General features: G+C 37.4%; 1 protein-coding gene across 9 annotated transcripts in view; it reads right to left on the bottom strand.

The window, feature by feature from the left end:
* Positions 1-20,542, bottom strand: part of IRAG1 (inositol 1,4,5-triphosphate receptor associated 1) — a 93,627-nt gene that overhangs the window by 53,248 nt on the left and 19,837 nt on the right. For 4 of the 9 annotated variants that reach the window (XM_018907932.3, XM_030240140.2, XM_018907930.3 and 1 more), the window contains exon 1: positions 7,931-8,340. The exons of 1 other annotated variant lie outside the window; for it this stretch is intronic. The gene's annotated coding sequence lies outside the window, so the exon portion shown is untranslated. Of the gene's footprint in view, positions 1-7,646; positions 7,733-7,855; positions 8,343-20,542 lie in introns of those variants that run through there. 4 more of the 9 variants (XM_018907934.3, XM_018907931.3, XM_030240139.2 and 1 more) reach the window with 4 other exon arrangements.

The raw sequence follows: 20,542 nt of genomic DNA, 5'->3' as shown, positions 1-20,542 counted from the left end.
AGTGCAGATGGGCTGGTTTTACAGGCACACAACAGTGTGCAGCCACAGAAGCACCTCCCAAGCTTGACATAACAGGATAACCTTTGGAATTTTAATTACACAGGACATTAATAAACAAGTATCAATAAGTATTTGGATCTAACATTTGGACTCCCCTATTAGATTGGTTTAAAAAAACCCAAAACCAAGCAACAACCAACAAACCAAACCCACAACCAGCACTGCTGACCTTCTCATTTAAGGACAAACTCAGGTTATTGTCCAGTACTCTATGTGGAACAGCTGGAAAGTAAACAAAGAATCCCCACAGAGGTTGAGAAAGATACATGCTTCCACACTCACTGGAGTTTGGGCAGCTGTAAAGCTACAAATAGTCACATTTTTCAACACTTAAAAGCAAAACTGAAACATTACAATTAAATTCCAAAGATGCTCAAGATTCATTATAGAAAAATACTGTACAGAGATTGCAAATACAAGGTAGTAGAAATGAGAGGGGTGCAACTACATGTGCAACATTGCAACCCTTATTTTGAGAAAAACTGTGATCCATGTACATGGCAGTAGTTTATCCAGTGTTTTTAGAAAAAGTAAAAAGCCCAAATGTACTTAGAGGTACTGCAGAATTTAAGTGGGCCTTCAAACTACAGAGTATCATAGTTACCTCTAAGAATCACTTCATCAACATGTTTATAACACCCTTGAAAAAGAGCATTAAATAATAACTAACAACTGAAACCAACATTTAAAATATATATTTCTACCACTGATACACTCTTGATATCAGACCTCTCAACTGGACTTCTAAGAGCATGTTGAAGAAAATACTTGAAATAATTATCTGACTGTTGTGAATTACCACATGCAAATTAACCTGTATGCTGTTCTGCAGTTTGAGCCAATCTCATTTGAATCCTGAGGATTCTTCAAGCTAATAGGAATAAAGAGAACCAGTTATTTTGCTTTCAAACAAGGCTTCAATTTCTCCAAGTCTTTTCTCTAGCATTCCTCAGGCGATAAGAGAACAAAGGCATAGAAATGTCTGAGGAAACAATTCAATTCCATAACCAAACTTACAGTTGCCAAAATAACATGCCTTCCTTTGGGTGCTGTGTTTTATGAAGGAAGTTGAATTTCCTGCTCTCTTCAAGAAGCAACTGAATGTTCAAGGCTTTGAACCCCAGAGAGATGCTAAAGATTCCATTAGCTACTATTTAATTTCTTTTCTTTTGGATAGCAGGGTGCCCATAACTGCCTCAGGAATAAGGACATTTCATACTGACCACTGGGATGTTACAGGGAGAAAAATCTACATGGGCTGATGCAGTCTGTAAGCTGATTTTGACACTTGCTGTCATGGGACTGAAGGAATTTAGAGAAAGGTCAACATTTTCAGCAGCTTATCTTGCAGAGAAACGGGAACATTGTCCAAATATTCAACACACAAGTCATGAAGAAGCAACTGAATTCAGGAGGGACCCAACTGTCCATTTGACCCAGCCAGTTTGGGATTCACACATTTTGGGACATATTTTGTCGACTGGACACATTTTGCTCTCAGAGGAAACCATAGGGCACCTGGAACTGTGGGGCAATTCTGCTCTCCAATCCACAGAGCACCTCTGTCACAGTCTCAGTCCCACAATCTTCCTGTCCAGGAAAGGGCTGGTAATGCACTGTGGCAATTTGTACATCATTTTTGATATTTTTATTGCTATAGCAACTGAGTGTAGGCATTTAAACATAGCAACAGACTTTTTATAGCACTTTCTTGGATGTCAAAAAGGCACGTTGTTTTATTTTCCAAGCAGATGCTCAGAAGATAAGTACACAGGATGATTGTACAGTACCCACCTTCAAAAGGAAGAAAAAACCTCCCAGCTTCACAACTTCTGAATCATAAGAGCTGACAGATGAGTGTAAGATACATTGTGAGTTGTGAGGTTTTTGTCATGAGTTTAAGAGATTTTGTTCTGAGAAAACATATCACCAATTACTACCTAAGAATAACATTAGGTAAAAAACCTGGTGCATCTGTGCTCATTTTGTAAAAAGCTGTACAAGAAATTTACCAAGTCCTGCTCTGAAGGGAACAACGCCCATCAATTCTGATCTTGCCTGTTAAGCAACAGAAAAAGGGAAATTGTCTTCATATTCAGTGGAGCCAGAATCTCTGGAGTGATCGAAGTCCACTGAGACAGACCCATAGGTCATGTACATGGGCAAAGCTCCACACAAACCAAACGGGAACAGCAATTGACAAGAAGAGTCTGACTTGCTAGATGGTTTAAGGAAATACTCATCATTTTCATAATAAGAATCACAGAAAAACTAGGGCTGGGAGTGACCTCTGGAGATCATCCAGTCCAACCTCCCTGCCAAAGCAGAGTCACCTGGAGCAGTGACACAGGAACACATTCACGTGGGTTTTGAATGTATCCAGAGAGACTCCACCCTCTCCCTGGACCTCATGTCCCAGTGCTCTGACATCCTCAATGTAAAGAAGTTGTTCCTCACGTTGAGATGGAACTTCCTGTGTTTTAGTTTATGGCCACTGCTCCTCATCCTGTCCCTGGACACCACAGAAAAGTGTCTGGCACCATCCTCTTAGCCCACCTTTGAGATATTACTAAGCATTATTAAGGTCCCTCTCAGCCTTCTCCCAACTAACCAGGCCCAGCTCCTGCAGCCTCTCCTCACTGGGGAGATGCTCCAGACCCCTCATCCCCTTTATGGCCTCTGCTGGATCCTCTCCAGTATCTCATTGTCTCTCTTGTCCAGAGGAGCCCAGAGCTGGACACAACACTGCAGGTGTGGCTGAGTAGAGGGGCAGGATCACCTCTCTCAACCTGCTGGCCACACTCTTCCCAATGTAGCCCAGGCTACTTTTCTTGTGCGCAGTATTCTTCCTCTGGGTCCTTAGTTTTAGTATCATTTCTAAAGTGATTAGTAAAAATCATCACTTGACATTTAACATAATTTCTGAACACATTACTAGACAGGGAAATACCAAACAGCATCAGGACAGATTTCCTTGGGGATCTTTAGGTATTATTCACCCCTCTGTTACAATTATACACCAGCTTTGTAGAGAGTGAGATGGTTGATGTCTGCCATTTTACTGTGAAAAACACTTAATCTGTTAAACAGAAAATGTCAAAGTCTTACAAAAAATATGAATCCAACAGGAAATATCAATAGCTTCTTATGAGGGTACAAGGTTGTTAATACTCTAGTGACTCTATTCCGCTAGTACATAATATATGAGGTTTGGAAGGGACATTTTAATGCTGTGTTTAATGCAGAAGAGATTTCAAACAGATCCCAAAAGCTCAACATGGAGATATAAATGTTGAGGTTCTAGAATGTGTGGGATATATGCTTTCTCCCTGTCCCTTAAAGGTATTTTTACTTAATGCACTGAGTAGCTTTCAAGCCTTCCTAATCTTGCCTCAGGCTCCTAAGATACTTGGGAATTCTGATAAATCTGCTTTGGTTTCATCAGTCTGCTCCACTGACTATTGCACTTACTAAAACCAGTTTTTGGAGCAAAGCTGATAATTTTATCTAACCAAGAATAGGAATAAGTTCTTAACTGCAACAGCCCTTGAGGAAGTCCAGATGGGCACCACTATACTGGCACTAACGGAATATGTAGGGCTGCTTCCTAGACTTTTCCAGCCTGAGGTGATGTGCAGAACATCAGATTGATTTAGCACCTCCTCCTAGGACAAACTCCACCCTCCACTGCAACTAGGCCCCAGTCATGAAATTCTATTTTCATAAACCCAGAGGTCAGTGCCTTTCCTTCACTATTTATAAAGAAACATTTGGGAAATTCAGCAGCTAAAATTGGGGAGCAATTTGCATACACTGTCAAATTACTTCCCTTCCTCTCCACAAGCTCTCCTTCAGCTTAATTTTTAATTTTTCTGTTTTCTTGCCCAAAATTTCAGAAAAAGCTATCATTTTACTGATTTTGCAATTTGTTAGTACAAATCAAGTCCAAAATAAGATGGATGAAATAAACCTTCTCCTACTCAGATTGCCCTGAGAGAGTCTTTACCTTTGTGGTGTTCACTAAGTGCCCCCTCTGGCAACACTGAAGTAAATGGAAACTTTGCTGACAATTTCAAAAGCAAAGACTCAGAGCCAAATTCCCCATGTATAACTTCAGCCTTACAAAACATTCTGCAGAATTATATAAACAGCAATAATTTTACTCAGAAGGCAAGTCTCTACCCCAAAGCAATTATTGTACTTGCCCCAGCAGCCCAGAATTTCTATCACACATTCATTTTCAGGATACAAAACATTACAGTGGGTAAGAAAACAATGTGCAGCTCCAACATAAAAAGCTTTCCCCACCACTGCTTGTTATATCAACTTTTCAATCCCTTTGCTCTTTGCAGAAACACAAGTAACAAATCCAGTGGGCTGCATTTTATAGCCATGAGATTGCAGCTCTCTTTGGACAATCCCCAGGCATATTTACAAATAAATTAGGGGACAGCAGTGACTCTAAAGTATGTGTGTGCATCACAACAAAACACAACAGAATATGCTTTAGTTGGGGAAAAGAATTCCAGGTTTACATCCTCACTTGACATATGTTAGCTGGCAGGTTTGCATGCTTCCCTCCCTGCTCCTCTCCTCCCCCAGCAATCCCTGTTAGCATAGGAAAGATCATATTCTACACCCCTTACTCATCCAAATCCACAGATCTCTAGAGATACCTAAAATACTACAGGTTCCAGATTACTTGTGATACCCAAAGATTTTGTGGTTTGCACATTTTAAGGATAAGTGAAAGTTTTAGCACATGGCAAGACATTTTTGATTTCAGCTATGAAATGGAGGTGAGTGTGTGATGTTTGTTGTTGGTTTTGTTGTTTCAATCTTTTAGATATTTAATACATTTTGAAATTCCTAAGTAAAATTAAATTCTCAAATTGTTTTTTGAGATTGTAAAATTGATGATAGACACACTGAAATTAACCTAAAGGAATGGAAATATAAAGGAAAAAGCCCATTACATCTACCTACTTAGATTAGAGGATTACATCCAGGGATGCTTTTAAAGCTGAAGCTCTCCATCAAAACCCGAGGTTACAAGTCCACTTGCTCTAAATAACAAATCCCTCTCTCCTTTTCAGAATCCTTGGGATCTACTTTCCAGGGAGGGAAAGGGAGTTATTATTTCAAAGCACTACCATAAGTCACAGTCTTAGCTCTCCAAAAGAGCTCTACACATGTACATAAGCAGTAATTCATGTCTTGAGTCACTAGTTTAGAAGTTTAGAGATCCTTCACCCACTCAGATTTCCTTTCTGTCAGTGATACTGAGATCCAAAACATCTCTTTGACCCACTTTTCAAAGGAAGCACAGGCAGAGAGCACATCACAAGGAAATTCTTCTGCTTAGTTTACAGGAAGGCTGCAAGTTAGGACAGCAAAAAGATGTATCTCTGCCCTCAGATCCCCCAGATCTTTAAATAGCCCACAAACCTTGAAACAGCAAGGGAGGGGATTCCACTCACAAGACATTTTTAATCCTTCTTTTTCCTGGACTTAGACACTTGTCTAAGAACAGCAAATAGACGAGGAAGGAGAACTCCATGTGAGGAGCATACACATGCGATCCTTGAAAGGAGAAGCTTTCACATCTGTCTCTCCTAGGCCCAACTCCCTATACCTTGCTGTACTCTGTCCTAAATAACTTTTTAAAGAGTTATTTGACACCAAACCATCCTTAAGAGCAGTGAGGAAACAGACTGATTGAAAGAAGAATAGAAGGAGCTGGTGCTAAACATTGGAGTTATAAATCTGTTTGCTAGATAATTCTTAATTTCCAATGCTTTGCTCCCAGACAAATAGCACTATAGTTATAAAAACTGACATATAAAAGATAGGAGGTAGGGAGGCATACAGGTTTCACACTTACAGACAATTTAGAGTTTAATCCAGAAGAATGTGAAGCAGATGAATTTCTTAAAGTTAAATACAATGAAAATCCTACATACTTATCAGTGCTGATGTTAACACAATATTCACCATGCACAAATAAGCAACTTGTACTTTTTATATTAAATTACGCTTTTGCCATCACAATACTTTTACTGAAGATAAATTTACACATAGGTACTTCATTACATATTCTAAGTTACAAAATAAAAAAGAATTGTGTGAGACAAGAACAATAGCTGTTGAAGGGCCATATCATGTATTAGAAATATATACTTGGTTCAGACTTGGAGGAGTTAGACACTGATTAGTTATCCCAACCTTTACACATTGTTAAAAATAAGTTATGGAAACTTAAACACCTTCTAGAATACTATCTATCTAAACTTATACATCCTTGCAGAAGTTGAAGGGTTGCATAAAACATCACAAGTAAAGTAACACATGCAAAATCAACAAATCAGAACAAGGGTCTTTGGAGGCCCGAAATAAAAGAACATTGTATAAATGAGGACCCTCAGTATCCAGCATTTCATATATTGGATTCTTATTTTCCACTGCTCTAATAAACTTAGATTTCTGTGAGTTGTATCATTAGATTATTAGGCTCCAAGTGTGGTATAATTGCTGATTTGGGATATTACTGTTGATGTAAAACATGAAGGTCTGCCAGAAGTTTAACCTAAACGTACTAAGCTGTTCACTAATGATAGTCCAGAGAAAAATAAAATTATTGCAAGTTTTGTAATAAGATCTGAAATGCTTTAACAAGTAAGATTCATTTATCACTGCCTCTTGAAGCTGGACGAAGAAAACTTTCACAAAAGTGTACACAACACCTACCATATGAAACATAAATACAGTAACTATCAGCACTCACAAGAACACTGTCTAAACTCACAACTCTAAATTCACCCAATCTCTGTACGGCAGAAACTAAAAACTATGCTCTAGTCACTCTGCAGAGATGGAAATTCACTACTACTTGCAGAGAATTTTTCACCAGGTGAAGCCATGCTATGCAGATTTGAAAAATCAACTCACTAACACAAGTTGCTAGTAATGAGAGTTAGTAACAGAAACCTAAGTCCCCAATTTCAGCTATCACTTCCTTGCACTGACCTCATTCTTTCATGTTGTTTACATTCTGCTGTCTGAAGCAAAAGAAGACCTTAATATACACATTAGTAAGACAAAAATGTGCTTTGGTTTATCAAGGAAATTAAATACACTTTAATGCAGGATACCTACCAAATAGCACAGATAAAACCAAAAACCAAAATATCAGGTAAAGCAAATAATGAGATTTTTCTGTACTAAAGGAAACATGTTTTAACACTTGAAGATATTTGTTTTTCTCTTTACAGCATTCTAATTAAATACAACTTTTTGGTATTAATTTACATCTAACAGGACTAAACTCAAACAGAAACTCTGGAAATGCCTTTTAAAAAGATAAGTTCCAGATAAGTAGATAATCCACCAACATGAACCACTCCAGCACTGTTAAAAGCACGAGGGAAGGAAAGTCATACAATAAAAAAAAAAAAAAAAGAAAAAGAGCAAACTGTGACTGATCTCCTTCTCTATAACATGGATTGCTCCTAAGACTCCCTCTTGGTTAGTACAATACAGATGACAGTATCTGTGAATCAGGTTACCTTGAATTACTGACTACATACCTTTATTATTCAAGTCTCAGTATAATTAACACAGCTTTTCCTTTTTCATTCTTGTATAGTCCCAAACAGTTTTGTAAGCAGAGCAAGGTTGCATTGACTACACCCAGTTTTTAAGCAGCTAAAATCTGACAAAGAAGTAGAATTTTAAAGGGTGGAAGAGAAGAGGTAAAGAACCAGCTCCTCAGTACCACAGGAACAAGGTACTGTACCTTTAAGGAGGAAAAATGGTTCCGTTCTGTTTCAGGCTGAAAAAGAGCTTATTCCTGGTTATAGAGATTACTTACCTAAAACTTCAGTTATTCCTCTCTTTCCCCTCGGGCCAGCCTCTCTTTCACTCTTGGGAGCTTTTACCATTTAAGGTCAATGTTACATCTGGCTCTAGTAACTAAAGCTGAAGCAATTTTTAACTCAGAGATCCAACAAGCTGCCTAACATTAGAATGAGAGTTTAAATTTAAAGTAATTCTTCAGAAAGCTTTTCTTGCCTCAGAGAATTACAGAATTAAAGGCTCTCCTATTCTGGCATAAATACTCTGGGTACAACACGATGCAGACATCCCATTAGCATTCTTCAAGTTCAGTGCATATAAGCTCTACTTACTCATTTCTGATTAAAATGGGCAAGTAGGAAGAACAGATGAAACAGTTTACATCATGTTATGTTAACCCTTAGAATTTTTTACTGACACAGATGCTACTATTTTTCATTCCTCTCCCCCTCCCTTTGTTTGGTCAGAAGGAGTCTAAATTAGAGAGCAAATAGAAGGCATGTGAACTTTTAAAGAACGCTGGCTTCGGTCCAGTCAAGGGCTCTGCTCTCCACTTGCAGAGCAGGAATAATTCCCAATGAAGTCTACAGAATTTGCTTGTATCCCATGAGAGAATGTAGCTACAAATGAGGCTTGAAGAGAGAAAAGAAACCAAAAACCTTTACCACAGTACCTTCAGGTACCTACAGAGCAATCATGCGAATGTGATTCAGATCTCTCAGCTCTAAAACTGACAGATTTTACTTCAGCCCTTTAGCTACTTTAGACTATTTACTTATGAGTATTACAATTATATCCACAGATCCTAACTAAGGGCTCTCTAATGCCAGGTGCTGGGAAACTATTAAATGTATGAAAGCCAAACCCGGCCCAAAAATCCTTTCACAACTGAAGCAAAGACAAGAGAAAAGAAGGTGGGTAATGTTAAAAAAAAAAAAAAAAAAAAAACAAAACAAAAAAAAAACCAAAACAAAACAAAAAAAAAACCTCAAAAAAAACCCAAAAAAATCAAACAGCAGCAGATTGCATTTAAAATTATTCGATAGTTAGCTGTAAGTTTTGAAGGGATATATTAGGGCTGTTTCAAGAGAAAGCAGAGAACAATACTAAATTTCTGCCTTTTGACAGTAACTGATAAGAGTAGTAAGAGAGAAATAATCAGAGAAAGGAAAGTAAGGATTTGATGATTTGACTTGGAAAGCACCATAGGGGACTGGTACATGGCTTGCAGGAGAAGCAGGCAAAGATGAGTTGATGGCAATAAAGCACAGAAAATTAGAAGCTGAGCACCTTCTTTGTGCCACATCATGTTTCAGCTGGCACTAGAAAGTCTATAATTCTACACTTCAGACATTCTTAGTTCCAAAAATTATCATAGTGAAACAAGACTCTGAAAAACTTCCGTAACATCAGTGCTTAAGCTCGTTCCCCATGTAAAGGGAGCAGATAAGTTTTTCCAGTACCTTTTCAGGTATTGATGTCCTTTGTCCATATACAGTATTTAACACTATTACTGACTCTGACAAGGCATTTTAACACACCTCCTTTCATCTTTTTCAATTACTACTTCATTACCCACAAACTCAAGTTCTGAAATAGCCTCTTGTGACTCAGCATGGTTTCAGTCTTCCTGAATCTAGCTATCTGCAGTCACAGAATTTTTACTATCATCTGCAACTCATCATTTTTCAGTTTTAATATCTCAGAATTTCTAGGTCACAAGTGTCAAATGCTTCATTTATCTACAACAGAAGATGTGTTTCTGTTAAATCTGCTTTCATCCCTTTCAGAGCAATGCTCTGAACCCAATTTGGACAAGAACAAGTTGTTTACTGTCCTACAGTTTTATCATCCTCTGGGAAATAAAACTTTTCGCTGAAGTTTCTTGTTCATTGGTTGAGCATCCTTTGACAACTGTTGGCCAAATTTAGCCCAAATTTCTCAAAGTAATTGAGGCCTCACAATATTTCCAAGTTCCCAGAGAGTTAGTGAAAAACCAGTGCTTGTAAAGCAGATTTAAGCAACTGCCCCCACCATGGGGAAAACCTAGAGCAGCAGAGTTTATTTTGTTTGGCCCCTCCACTTGCAGCACACAAACATGAGCCCTGCTGTCTAGGTAGGATTTAGGAGACACAAAAGAATCCTGGAGGTACTCACAAGAGGAGAAAAACAAAGCTTCCATCAATCTTCTGCTCCTGGAACTGCTTTGTATATTCTATTCTATAGCTTGGACTGATCCTTTGCCCAAAGATTTGTTTAATGTGAATGATTTCATGCCAAGCAGAGATGAAAGCTGCTAGCTAAAATCTAAATTATTGAATGACAAAATATGAGCAGCTAAAATTTAATTATTTAAGTAGATTGTTAAAACTCTATAAAGAAGGCATAGTAATATGTACCATATAAAAAGAGTCATTTGTTTGCTTGGTTTTTAAGATCTGCTGATATCTGTTTTTTTAAAAAACATTCTAATACAGATGGCTTAGCAAATCCCCCATAACACAACATATTTATGTTGCCAGTATTCCACTATTGTATACCCTTGGGAGAACATGCAATTTTTTTATAAGTATCTGAAGTATTTCAGAGTAGCTAGATGCAGTTCTCTGCAGTTACATATGGCTTGGTGGTTATAGGATGTGTGTGCCCCCATCCACCAGTTACCTTCCCATTTCCCTGGTTTTCACAGCTCTGTGACCTATGAGAAAGCAGCAGTGCAGGAGTAGCAAATTTAACACAGCAATATTGAGTTTCCTGGGTTGGGCTCCTCAAGTTCTAAGATTTTATTTGTGCCTTTGAGGAGGTGAAAAGCAGCACTAAACACAAGAACTAAAATCCTTATCATACTGAATCAATGGAGAGTTCTGCCTCTCAGGCTGAAGTAGAGGTAAGATCCACACAGGGACTGCATTTTTGGAGCACAACCATTTTCAAGCACAACCTTTGTCTAGCAGCAGCAGAAAAGTGATCTTGCCACAATCTTTGGGTTTTTCTCATTTTGGCTTTAATTGGGCAATCTGGGAGATGAGAACTTTAGCTCAAATGGCATATTTGTGTAGAAATAGTTGTAAGTATCTTCATTTGAGCTTTGAGAATTGTCATATTTTTTTAAGATTTACTTTATTATTATTGTTACTGCTATATTTGAAGATTTTATGCTTCAGGACTTAAAGATGGTTTACATTAAAATGTTCTTTATGATCCTTCCTGAGCATCTGTAAAAGCCATCCATAATGAGAAGTCACGATTTCATGCTCTATTTTTTATCCAATTACTAAAGTATAAAGATTATTCATCAGACAGGCTAAAAATTTGAAGCAGAAGTGATAACATTTGCACTTAAAACTGGAGTTCTAGGACACGAGTTTTCATGCTCCATTTTAAAAGCATCTCAAAAGTGTTTTTATCACTTAAAACTTCACTTGCATCACACTTAGAATGCATCTCTGTCCACCTCCCAAATAACAATGTGCATTGGCAACTTTGTTTATTGAATCATTCTCATCATCTTATTTCTCAACTGTATGGAAAAACAAGTCGGCTGAGTTAAAGTTCATGCCAAATTTTTGCTGTGTCCTTTCGTTTTCTTGCTTAGAACATTTTTCCAAATTTAAATATTTAGTCCTTCATCAGATTTGTGTTTTCAATTTGCTTTTCTGGCTTGTATGTTGCTACCATCATAGTGCACACAAAAATGAAATCACCTTCTCTTATCTGATGGCATCCATCATGCAAATCTTATTTATGCATGCAATTCTTATCTGCCAGCTTCATCCAGACAGGAGGAAAAAACCAAAAACAATAACAACTCTGCTAACTTAATATATTAAAGAAAAAAAAATCCAAGGCAAAAACATGCAATAAAATTTTCCCATCTGGGACTTATTCTGCTGAATATTAAACCCTAAATGCAACCCAGAAAAACTGAACTAAAATGTGTGCTGGTTCAAAAGGGTGATATTACTCAATATCACTTTTCCAGTCAGCTATGCTAGATCATTTATGCAAAATGGAACAAACTTTATTAACTATTAATAATGTTAATGCAGCAATTTATCTAGATGAGTCTTCTGAAAGGCAGGAAACTTGCTTCCAATTTTCTCCAGCAAAAAACCAGCTTTTTACATGAACCAGAAATGCTAAATTAAAAGAATATGCAGTTGCAGAGCCTGTAGGAGGTAAGGACATGTTTGCTAGAGTCCAGTCATCTTAAAGAAAACATCTCTATGGACAACAATGGAAAATCAAGTTTGCTTTGATGCCGTTATTGAGGTAGAGATGGTCCTGTAAACCAGCCCAAGTTAGATGGAAAGATTTGAGACTTTAGGACAATGACTCAAAGCACCTGCAAAACCCCTCCCCATGAGGCCACAAGTCTTTTTATTTACAAAAAAACTAGCATTTTTCTCAGTCCCAAAATAGCCAGCTAATAATCCCTATATGAGAAACAGGCAGGGGCCAAGAAAAAAAAGGTCAATCTGTTTTCCAGTTTTCATTGCCAGATGATCAATAAAATGATCCAAACAGACAAACACAGTTTCAATGTCCAAAGTCCTTCCGGACAAATGTTAGTCAAAGTATTTACACCAATCATTATATTTTCTTTTCCCATATTCATGTCTTATTTTTTTTTCTTCCGCCCTTTAAGAAAGTGGTTTTAAAAATTGAGTTCCAATAAAGCACCATATTAAGATGTTTATAATGTCTTATGGGAAAGCAAAACAGTATCAGAAATTTAAACCTTTGTGGGCAAGGAAGTTACTCTGTTTCCATGTCCTTAAAATCTAGCCTGCCAAGAAGCTAAATATAGCAAGTATTTTTAGCACACAGACCATCTTCCAAGGTCATGGATACATTTCACTTAGTCTAATTGTTTTCCAGGGTTGAGCTTTAATTTCTGTTAATAGCAATCGAAACCTTAGCTTGCCTACAAGTAATACATTACATACATTGTTATGTGATTGTCCTGTGTTCTAGGGAAAATCATTTTGGAAAGATGGTACAATTAATAACATTAAAAAAAAGCTGATGGGTTTTAGGGTTTTTTCTGGGGGGGAGGAATGAAATAAAAAAGTAAAGTTTATCAAGCAAAGAAAATCTTCCAGAAGATTTGACAAAGTCATAGTCATTGGGTAATTAATCATGTATAGAGAGCTTCTCCCATCAGAGCTCATTTTCTGTTTTGATTTTGGGGGTGGTGGCAGTGAGGGGTTAAAGTGTGCTCTACAATAGCAGGATTCCAGGTTAGTAATCACTATGACTAAGCTGCATCTCACCTCAGTTGTGGGAAATAAGAATGAAACGAAGAATTAGGAGAATACCAAAGGATTACAGGCTACTCATTCCACATGGCTGTACAGACATATAATAGCAAGCCCTGGTAATCTGAAGTACAAGTGATGGAGACTGGTACTGCACACCAATCTAGGCCAAACTGGTAAATGTTCTACTTCTTCCTGAATTCAGAATTCATACTGAATTTGGACTTCCTACCATATTCCAGTCTAGTGCATGAGAAATAAAATATTGCAATAGGATACTTAAGATTAGCAGGAAAAGGATGCAAGACAGACATTTCTTTAAGGATTTAAGATGACGTTCCCTTGCTGAATTAATCATAAAAAATTGCTAATCTCATGTGAAACTTGATACCAGCATATCCCCTACCCATACTGATCCAAAATATTTGCACTCAATTAACAGCTCTAGATTTTAAGAATTATATGCAGGTTGAAGTTTACACTTACCACATGGTAATTCTAAACTTCTGAGGAAGCAATGTGGGAAGATTTTATTAGGTACACTGTAAGTGACTTTCATTCCTACAGCAAAAAGTAAAGATAAGCATAAATCCTGGTCAGAGCCTAATTTTGATTAACACTTGCTTTCAATGCTGCAATTTTACACTCTCATTTGTTCTAAAGTTTCCCAAAATAGGGACAGAAAAGTTATTCCACCTTTACCAGTAGAATTTTAGAGAAAGTTTTAACATACATTTTTGTTGATTGGATTACTACTGCTGTCAGACTGTTTCAGCATTCATTGGATGGTTTGTGGTTTTATACTTTTCCTTAGACAATATTAAGGAAGCACATTTAAAAAAGGGTAAAAAATTAGCATCAGTAGGAATGTTTGTAGATTTTAAGTTGTCTGTCATTTTCCATTGTAACACTGCACCTTTGCAGTTTCAGATATTTGAGATATGATACAAATTTGATCATTTGGATCAAAGTGACTGGCTTCAAAACTTGGTTTTTCAGCCAGCATGTTTCAACCGTTTCCAAAAGAGAAGGGAGGCAAAATTTGTAATATATACACTATATATGTAAGAACAGTTTTAGAAAATTTTAAAGAAGTTACTTGATTTTCTGTAGATAAGGGACTGAATTTGGGATTGCAACCATGATTTTTGCTTGTCTCTTTGGACACATCCAATTTTTAATTTTTTAAAAAGTCTCAACACATTTCTGAGCACATGTCTGCAGTTTCAGAAAACAACAGGAATTGATTACGCATAGTCAGCATCACCATATGCATATAGCTAAATGTTTGCCTGCCTTGAACCTTTGCAAAGCTGGGATTAATAGTGATTTATTTTATATTTTTGCAGCTTCACATAGAAGTAGCTGTTGGTGCTTCATTCTTTGCCTATGTTTAACAGGATGCATTGCAGAGGAAGTTTTTGTCAGATAGCCCTTAAAGCCCACTGCATTTCTGCTATGCCTCCAAAACTGCCTAAAATACAGTTTTATGATTTGTTAGAAAGATATACCATTATCAATATGGGACTCTAAAGTTACATTTTCTTTACCTGCTCCTTCCACAGCCCCTTTTTCATCCTTCCCTCTGAATTAGATTGTGTCTTTTCCACCTCTGATCTAAAGCCTAAAACCTCTACATTTGTTTCTGTCTGATCATATTTTCCTGGTGGGTATTTATTAACAAAAAGCTAGTGACCTATTTTTCTGTATGTTCTCTTCCTAAGATCCTCCTCAAGGTGAATGTCCTAGTTCTAAAAGACATAAGTGTTTTGTTCAAAAATGTCAGCAAAATTAGGGATGTTTTGTGGGCTTTAATTGTAAGCAATATTTTCTATTTTTCATAGACTTATTCACAGAATTTAAAAAGCAAATACTTATCTGTTCTTTCAAAGGAAATGTTAAGCTTAACCACATTCTTACAAAGAAATTTAACACTAAAAGATCTCATAAGTAGATACTTTAACCTACATGTATCTATACATATACATTTATATAAAAATCAAAGTCACCTTGTGATACATGGAACTGTCACAAAATGAGACTGACATACCATTACTAGGAAATGTATATTCCAAGATGAATCAAGTCCTACTGCAACCAGGCAATGAAACACTCATTGGTTCTTGTTGTAATCACCAGGGCAAGTGATTCTGCTTTTTGAGATCGTGTTTGCTTCATTTAAAATACAGAATATCTCCACCCACAACAGCTTCAGACCTTTCATTTACCTACTACCCCATAAAAGAAAAAAAAGCCCTAAGACCATCCAGGACAAAACCAAAACAACTCAAATATTATTTAGACATAAAGAATATGTGAGAATGCAGTAACTGATGAGATATGAGGTTCCTAGAACTGAGAGAATTTATCTAAAGGTTATTAACTGACCCCAAATCCAGCCACTCCATATTCTGATGCTGCCACTGTAGTGAGGTTTAGCAAGAGAAGAAATTGCCAGTATGATTTCTAACTGCAGCATCTCAGAGTGCCATGATATCCTGCTCTGCCTGCTGTTGCACAGTAAGACAGCAAAGTTAACAGGTGCCCCAGTTCCCTGCAGGTCCCAGGACGGCAGGGAGTTCCCATTCCCTCTTTCTTCTTCCACTGGGGTTGGAACAGAGTGGAAACAGCTGTTGTACTTTTGTATGAGAGATCCAGCATGCAGGTTGATAGTCTCTCCACTTTTTACCTTCTATCCCCCAGATGTTCATCAGAACATCTGGGCTTTTGTCAGAAGGATGAGAACTGCTGGCAGCAGCTCAGCTTCTAAGGCTACTTCCTTCCACCCTGAATGGGATTCACACACAAGCATGTGCTCAGAGACCCTCAGCAGTGAACAATAAGGAATGAAAACAGAGCATAGACAAAAATACCTGCTCCATTCCTCCACACAGTGATGGACATGAAAGCAAAGGAGATTTCCCCAGACTGATGTTTTCCCTAGAACAAGCTGCATAGCTTTTACCAGGGGAAGGAAGAAAACTATTCAGTATTGCTTCATCATGCTCTCTTGACTGACAGCATTGGTTGCATTTGTAGGGGATTGCTTCAGTTAGGAAAAATGACTGTCAGCATTCCTTGTCCCTGGAAATGCTTCCACTGTTTGAATTAATCACATGACTTCACAGTGGTTTAGGTGCTGTCTCTACTTTTCACCAAAGCCATGAATGTTTCCTAGCTGCCTGCATCCTGTTCAAAATCACTTGTCAATCAAATCTTATGACTTCTGGTTTCCCTTCCCTCTGAAGCCTGGCTAGGGTACAATGCAATTGCAATATTCTTTGAGGGGAACCTGTGATTTTTTTTTTTTAAAAAACAGCCACCAAGGTAATAATCCCTTCCTGGGAATTCTTAGTCCTCTTGGAAAACCATGTAGTTGCAATTTCGAGTAAAAGCAATTATCCTTTTTTAATCTGTGGTCCAGAGACCCCCAAGAAAAAGCTGCTCAGCCAGCACATGGAAATCAAAGTGCTGCTTGTTCACTCTGGCATTTGATTCCTCTTTGGCCAAAGGTACAGTTGGGTAATACTTTCTGATTCACTTTTTAAAAACTTGCTTTCTGTCCTACTTTGATGCCTCTTAAAAAACCCCAAACTACCATGCTCATTCTGCTTTATTCAAAGACACATTCTTTACATTTACATTTCTTACACTTACTTGTTTCTTTTCCAGTTTTAGTCTCTAAGAACTAGCAGGGCTGCTCAGCCTTGTACCCTTGAACCTAGTCTAAATTGTTGTATCTTCTTATCAACTCCTCAAAGCCTGATTACATCAAAATGTTTTTCGGTATTTGTTTATACAGCTATCCCTGTTTTACTTCCTTTGCAAAAGAAATATGGAATGCTGTGTCTGAAAAATACATTTTTCCCAATAGATTTAAATGTATTTCTATTTGGACATGTTGTAGCCCAAAACACATTTTACAAAACCCCTTTAATTTAGGTTTCTCTTTTCACACATGGTTTCTTGCAGTGACTGAGTTTACATCCAACAGAAACAAAGCCCTGAAAACCCTCAGTTAAAAGCAAGTAATTGGGAAATATCAGTATGAATTGGGAGTGATTCAGCCAATAGGACAACTAAACACAGAGAAGCTATTTCAGCTGGAGTAGAGAATATGCACAATTTTGACATCAGACAATTACAAAAAGTTAAGATGCAAAATCTTATTATCAGCTTGTCGTCTTAAAAATTAGACAGTCAAATCTTAAATAAGGATGTGCAAATGCCATACAACTTTACAACCTACAGAATTCAGTAAACAGATGTGGCTAAGTCAATGCTCAGAATAACTTCATCCTTGCCTTTGATAAGGATGCAGAGAAAGCTATATAAATTTCAGCTTTCTATCCAAAGCCTGCTGCCATTCACAGGAAAGAAGCTCACCATCAAAAGAGGTAATAAACAGTGGTTTACGCAAGTGGTTTGGTGATTAAACTGTTAAATGACCTGACATCCAGGACGGGGCAAGAAAAATTGTGCAAAAGTCACCATACCAATTTGAATTTTACATGTCAAATTCTATCAGCATCCTTTGACTTGTGGCACTAAGCCAACAGGAATCCAGCTGGAGTGATGTTATATTTTTCAGCGTGTGCACACATGCAAATTACGTGGGAGTCAATGGAATAGGTAATAATTTTGGGGAATTTCCTACGTATACATGCATATTAAGAGTTTGTACAATAGTATCATTCTGAAAATTGCTGGATCCATAGAACAAGGGGGCTTTTCCTGCCAATAGAGGAGATATAGTCACCAAGCTAGGAACAATGGAAAAGGCTGAAATTTGAAACTGCTCTGACTATAAAAATAGAGTATTAAGAATATTGGCCAGATTTAGCAAGAGCTGCTAACATTAGCCTTCTTAGGGATGGCGCTTGGGAGTCATCCTTAAACAAATGGGAAAAAAGATGGAATCTTTTGGAAAGAAGTCATGAGTCATGACTGAGTCCACAGAAACAAAGATGAGACTGGCATAATCTTCACAAAGCTGGAAAAGGAAAACAACAAGAAATAGGCAAGGTGAGGAGCAAAAACCTAGTCAGGATAAATTGTACTAAGCTGGATGAACATCATGGTTTAGAAGACAAAAATGACAGATTCATGAACATCCTTCAGCCCCCAGTCTGTTTCAGGCAAAAAAGATAGAGAAAGCAAGATTTTGTTCTGATTTTGTTGAAAGTGGGTATTTTTATGCCATTAAATAAAGCTTCCTGTTGTTTTAAGACTCCCTGAAAACTATAGTTTTTTTTAGTCTATCATTTTTGCAAGACTTGAACCATAGCCTTAAGACACAGAATGTATGGAGGAACGTGAGGAACCTCTTAGGCACTTACTTGTCCTCAAACAAGACAAACCCCTAAACAGCTGGGATTTAATTTTCTACTACTGTGAAGCAGCAGCAGAGGAAAAATGCCAGAGCCAAAGGAGGAAAGCATGTCAGTGCATACCAAAATCCTTGGAAGCTGACTGCATGCAAGCCCTGTGGGCTCAAGAGCCCAACAAAGCCTGAGCAAGAAGAGGGTGATCACATTTATGCAAGAATTTGAGAGCACAGCTATGTTTAAAGTCCGATAAGCATTAAGTTATGGGGCACCTCAGCCAAGTATCTATTGTTTGCTAAACCATACAGGGAATTCCAGTTGATTTCTCAGGCCAAGAAAGAAAAAATAAGTCAATTTCAGCATAATTAAAACCAACCTATGCTTGCATTATAGAAAAGCAAAATTATTCCCTTACCAGATCAGTACCATGTAAACAAGAGAATAAAAGAGAAGCACTATTTGAAAAGTTCCAGGATTTCCTCAAAAAAAGTTTAGAATTATTTTCCTTCTAGGAGTGACTTAATAGTTACCTGACATTTTATTATCCAATTTTTCACACTTGTCAGTAATCTAATGATGCCTCTGGACAAAATACAATTCTATATCAGGTGTGGTTACCACAGACCACCTTGTGCCCCTTCTCAGTACAGTAAAATTGCCTTGCCTTTTGTGTACACCCTAATTTGCTTGGACAAACAAACATATTGGTAACATATGTTAATATGGATAAATTTAGTTATATGATGACTAGGTGACTAGGACATTACCCAGCTGCAGAGAAATAAAAATGGTAATATTTTACTTATAGCTTTCACATTCTGCCCCTCTACTTATCTAGACCAACCTATAATCCACAGCATTCCATATGCTGTGTTCTTCTGAGATTTGTCAGGAATACTGCTCTTATAAGTTAATTAGGATGTGGCAAAACAAGTACTTTTTTTAAAAGTTTTTTTATGCTAAACAACTTTTCAAAAGTGGGCAGATAAAATCCTTAGTACAACTTAATTATAAATCAGACAGGAAACTGGGAGCTGTCACCAAGGCTAGTAGATGTTACTTCTTAGCCAAATTACAGCAACTTTAGAGCAAATCTTCTGACTGTTAGGAGAATTTAACTCTTGCAAGTCACAACAACAAGGAGTGGGGAAGAAGGGTTGTTTGCAAATCCATGGTAGAATGAAGACTGCAAAGGAGGAACGTTAAGCAAACATTGTTCCCAGGAAAGGACCCGAAGTTATTAGGAAGTGTGATATGCTCATACAAGCTAAATATTTAACAAACAGGATTTCAGAATGTTCCACTAATGAAGCATTTAAGGAAAGGGAAAAAAAGCCAAAAAACCCAAACCCAAAAAGCCTTCAGCAATGTGAGAATTAATTATAAGGCAGGAAGAAATCTAAAATCACTGAAATCAGACCCAAATGTCTAGCCCCTAAACGAAATGTTTTCTGCCCTGAAGATTCATTTTATGTCCTTTCCGATCATTCAGAGATGATTAAAGAAACCCACACTTGTTCTACATTCAAATAATCTATATATGCAACTGTAAGAAAGAACCATTTTAATTCTTCCTTCCCTTTCTAAAATCTAACTGATTTTGAACCCATGTGCTGTTTTATCTGGGATAAGTGCATGTTTATGCTGCAGGAGCCACTTTATTCCTTTCCCTATAAACTCAAAAGTCATTATCTCACTCTTTTTAAAGTCCTCCTCTGAACCTGTGCAGTCCTAATGCTCTACAACAAACAGAGCTAAGCCATCTTTAAGGGAGATATTGAACACAGTCCAGGCATTACAATAACTTAATTAACTCCATGCTGCCTTTGCTGGGCTAGTGCAGCCTTAGTATTGATATGTCACACTCCAGCCTGTGGTGAGCAGGGGCCTTTTTTTATGTACTCTTGCAAGGCAAAGCATCTGAGTGAGCAGCCTGAATTACCCTACTTCAAATGTTAGTCCTTCTATAATCCTGTATTAGCCTATAAAAGTGAGATTGGTAAAGCAGTATGTTCAGTTGATCTGAACATGTTGATTTAT

The sequence above is a fragment of the Serinus canaria genome, chromosome 5 (assembly GCF_022539315.1).
Source record: "Serinus canaria isolate serCan28SL12 chromosome 5, serCan2020, whole genome shotgun sequence".
NCBI lineage: Eukaryota > Metazoa > Chordata > Aves > Passeriformes > Fringillidae > Serinus > Serinus canaria.
Note: the sequence above shows the minus strand (reverse complement) of the source record. Positions and strands in the feature narration are given on the sequence as shown.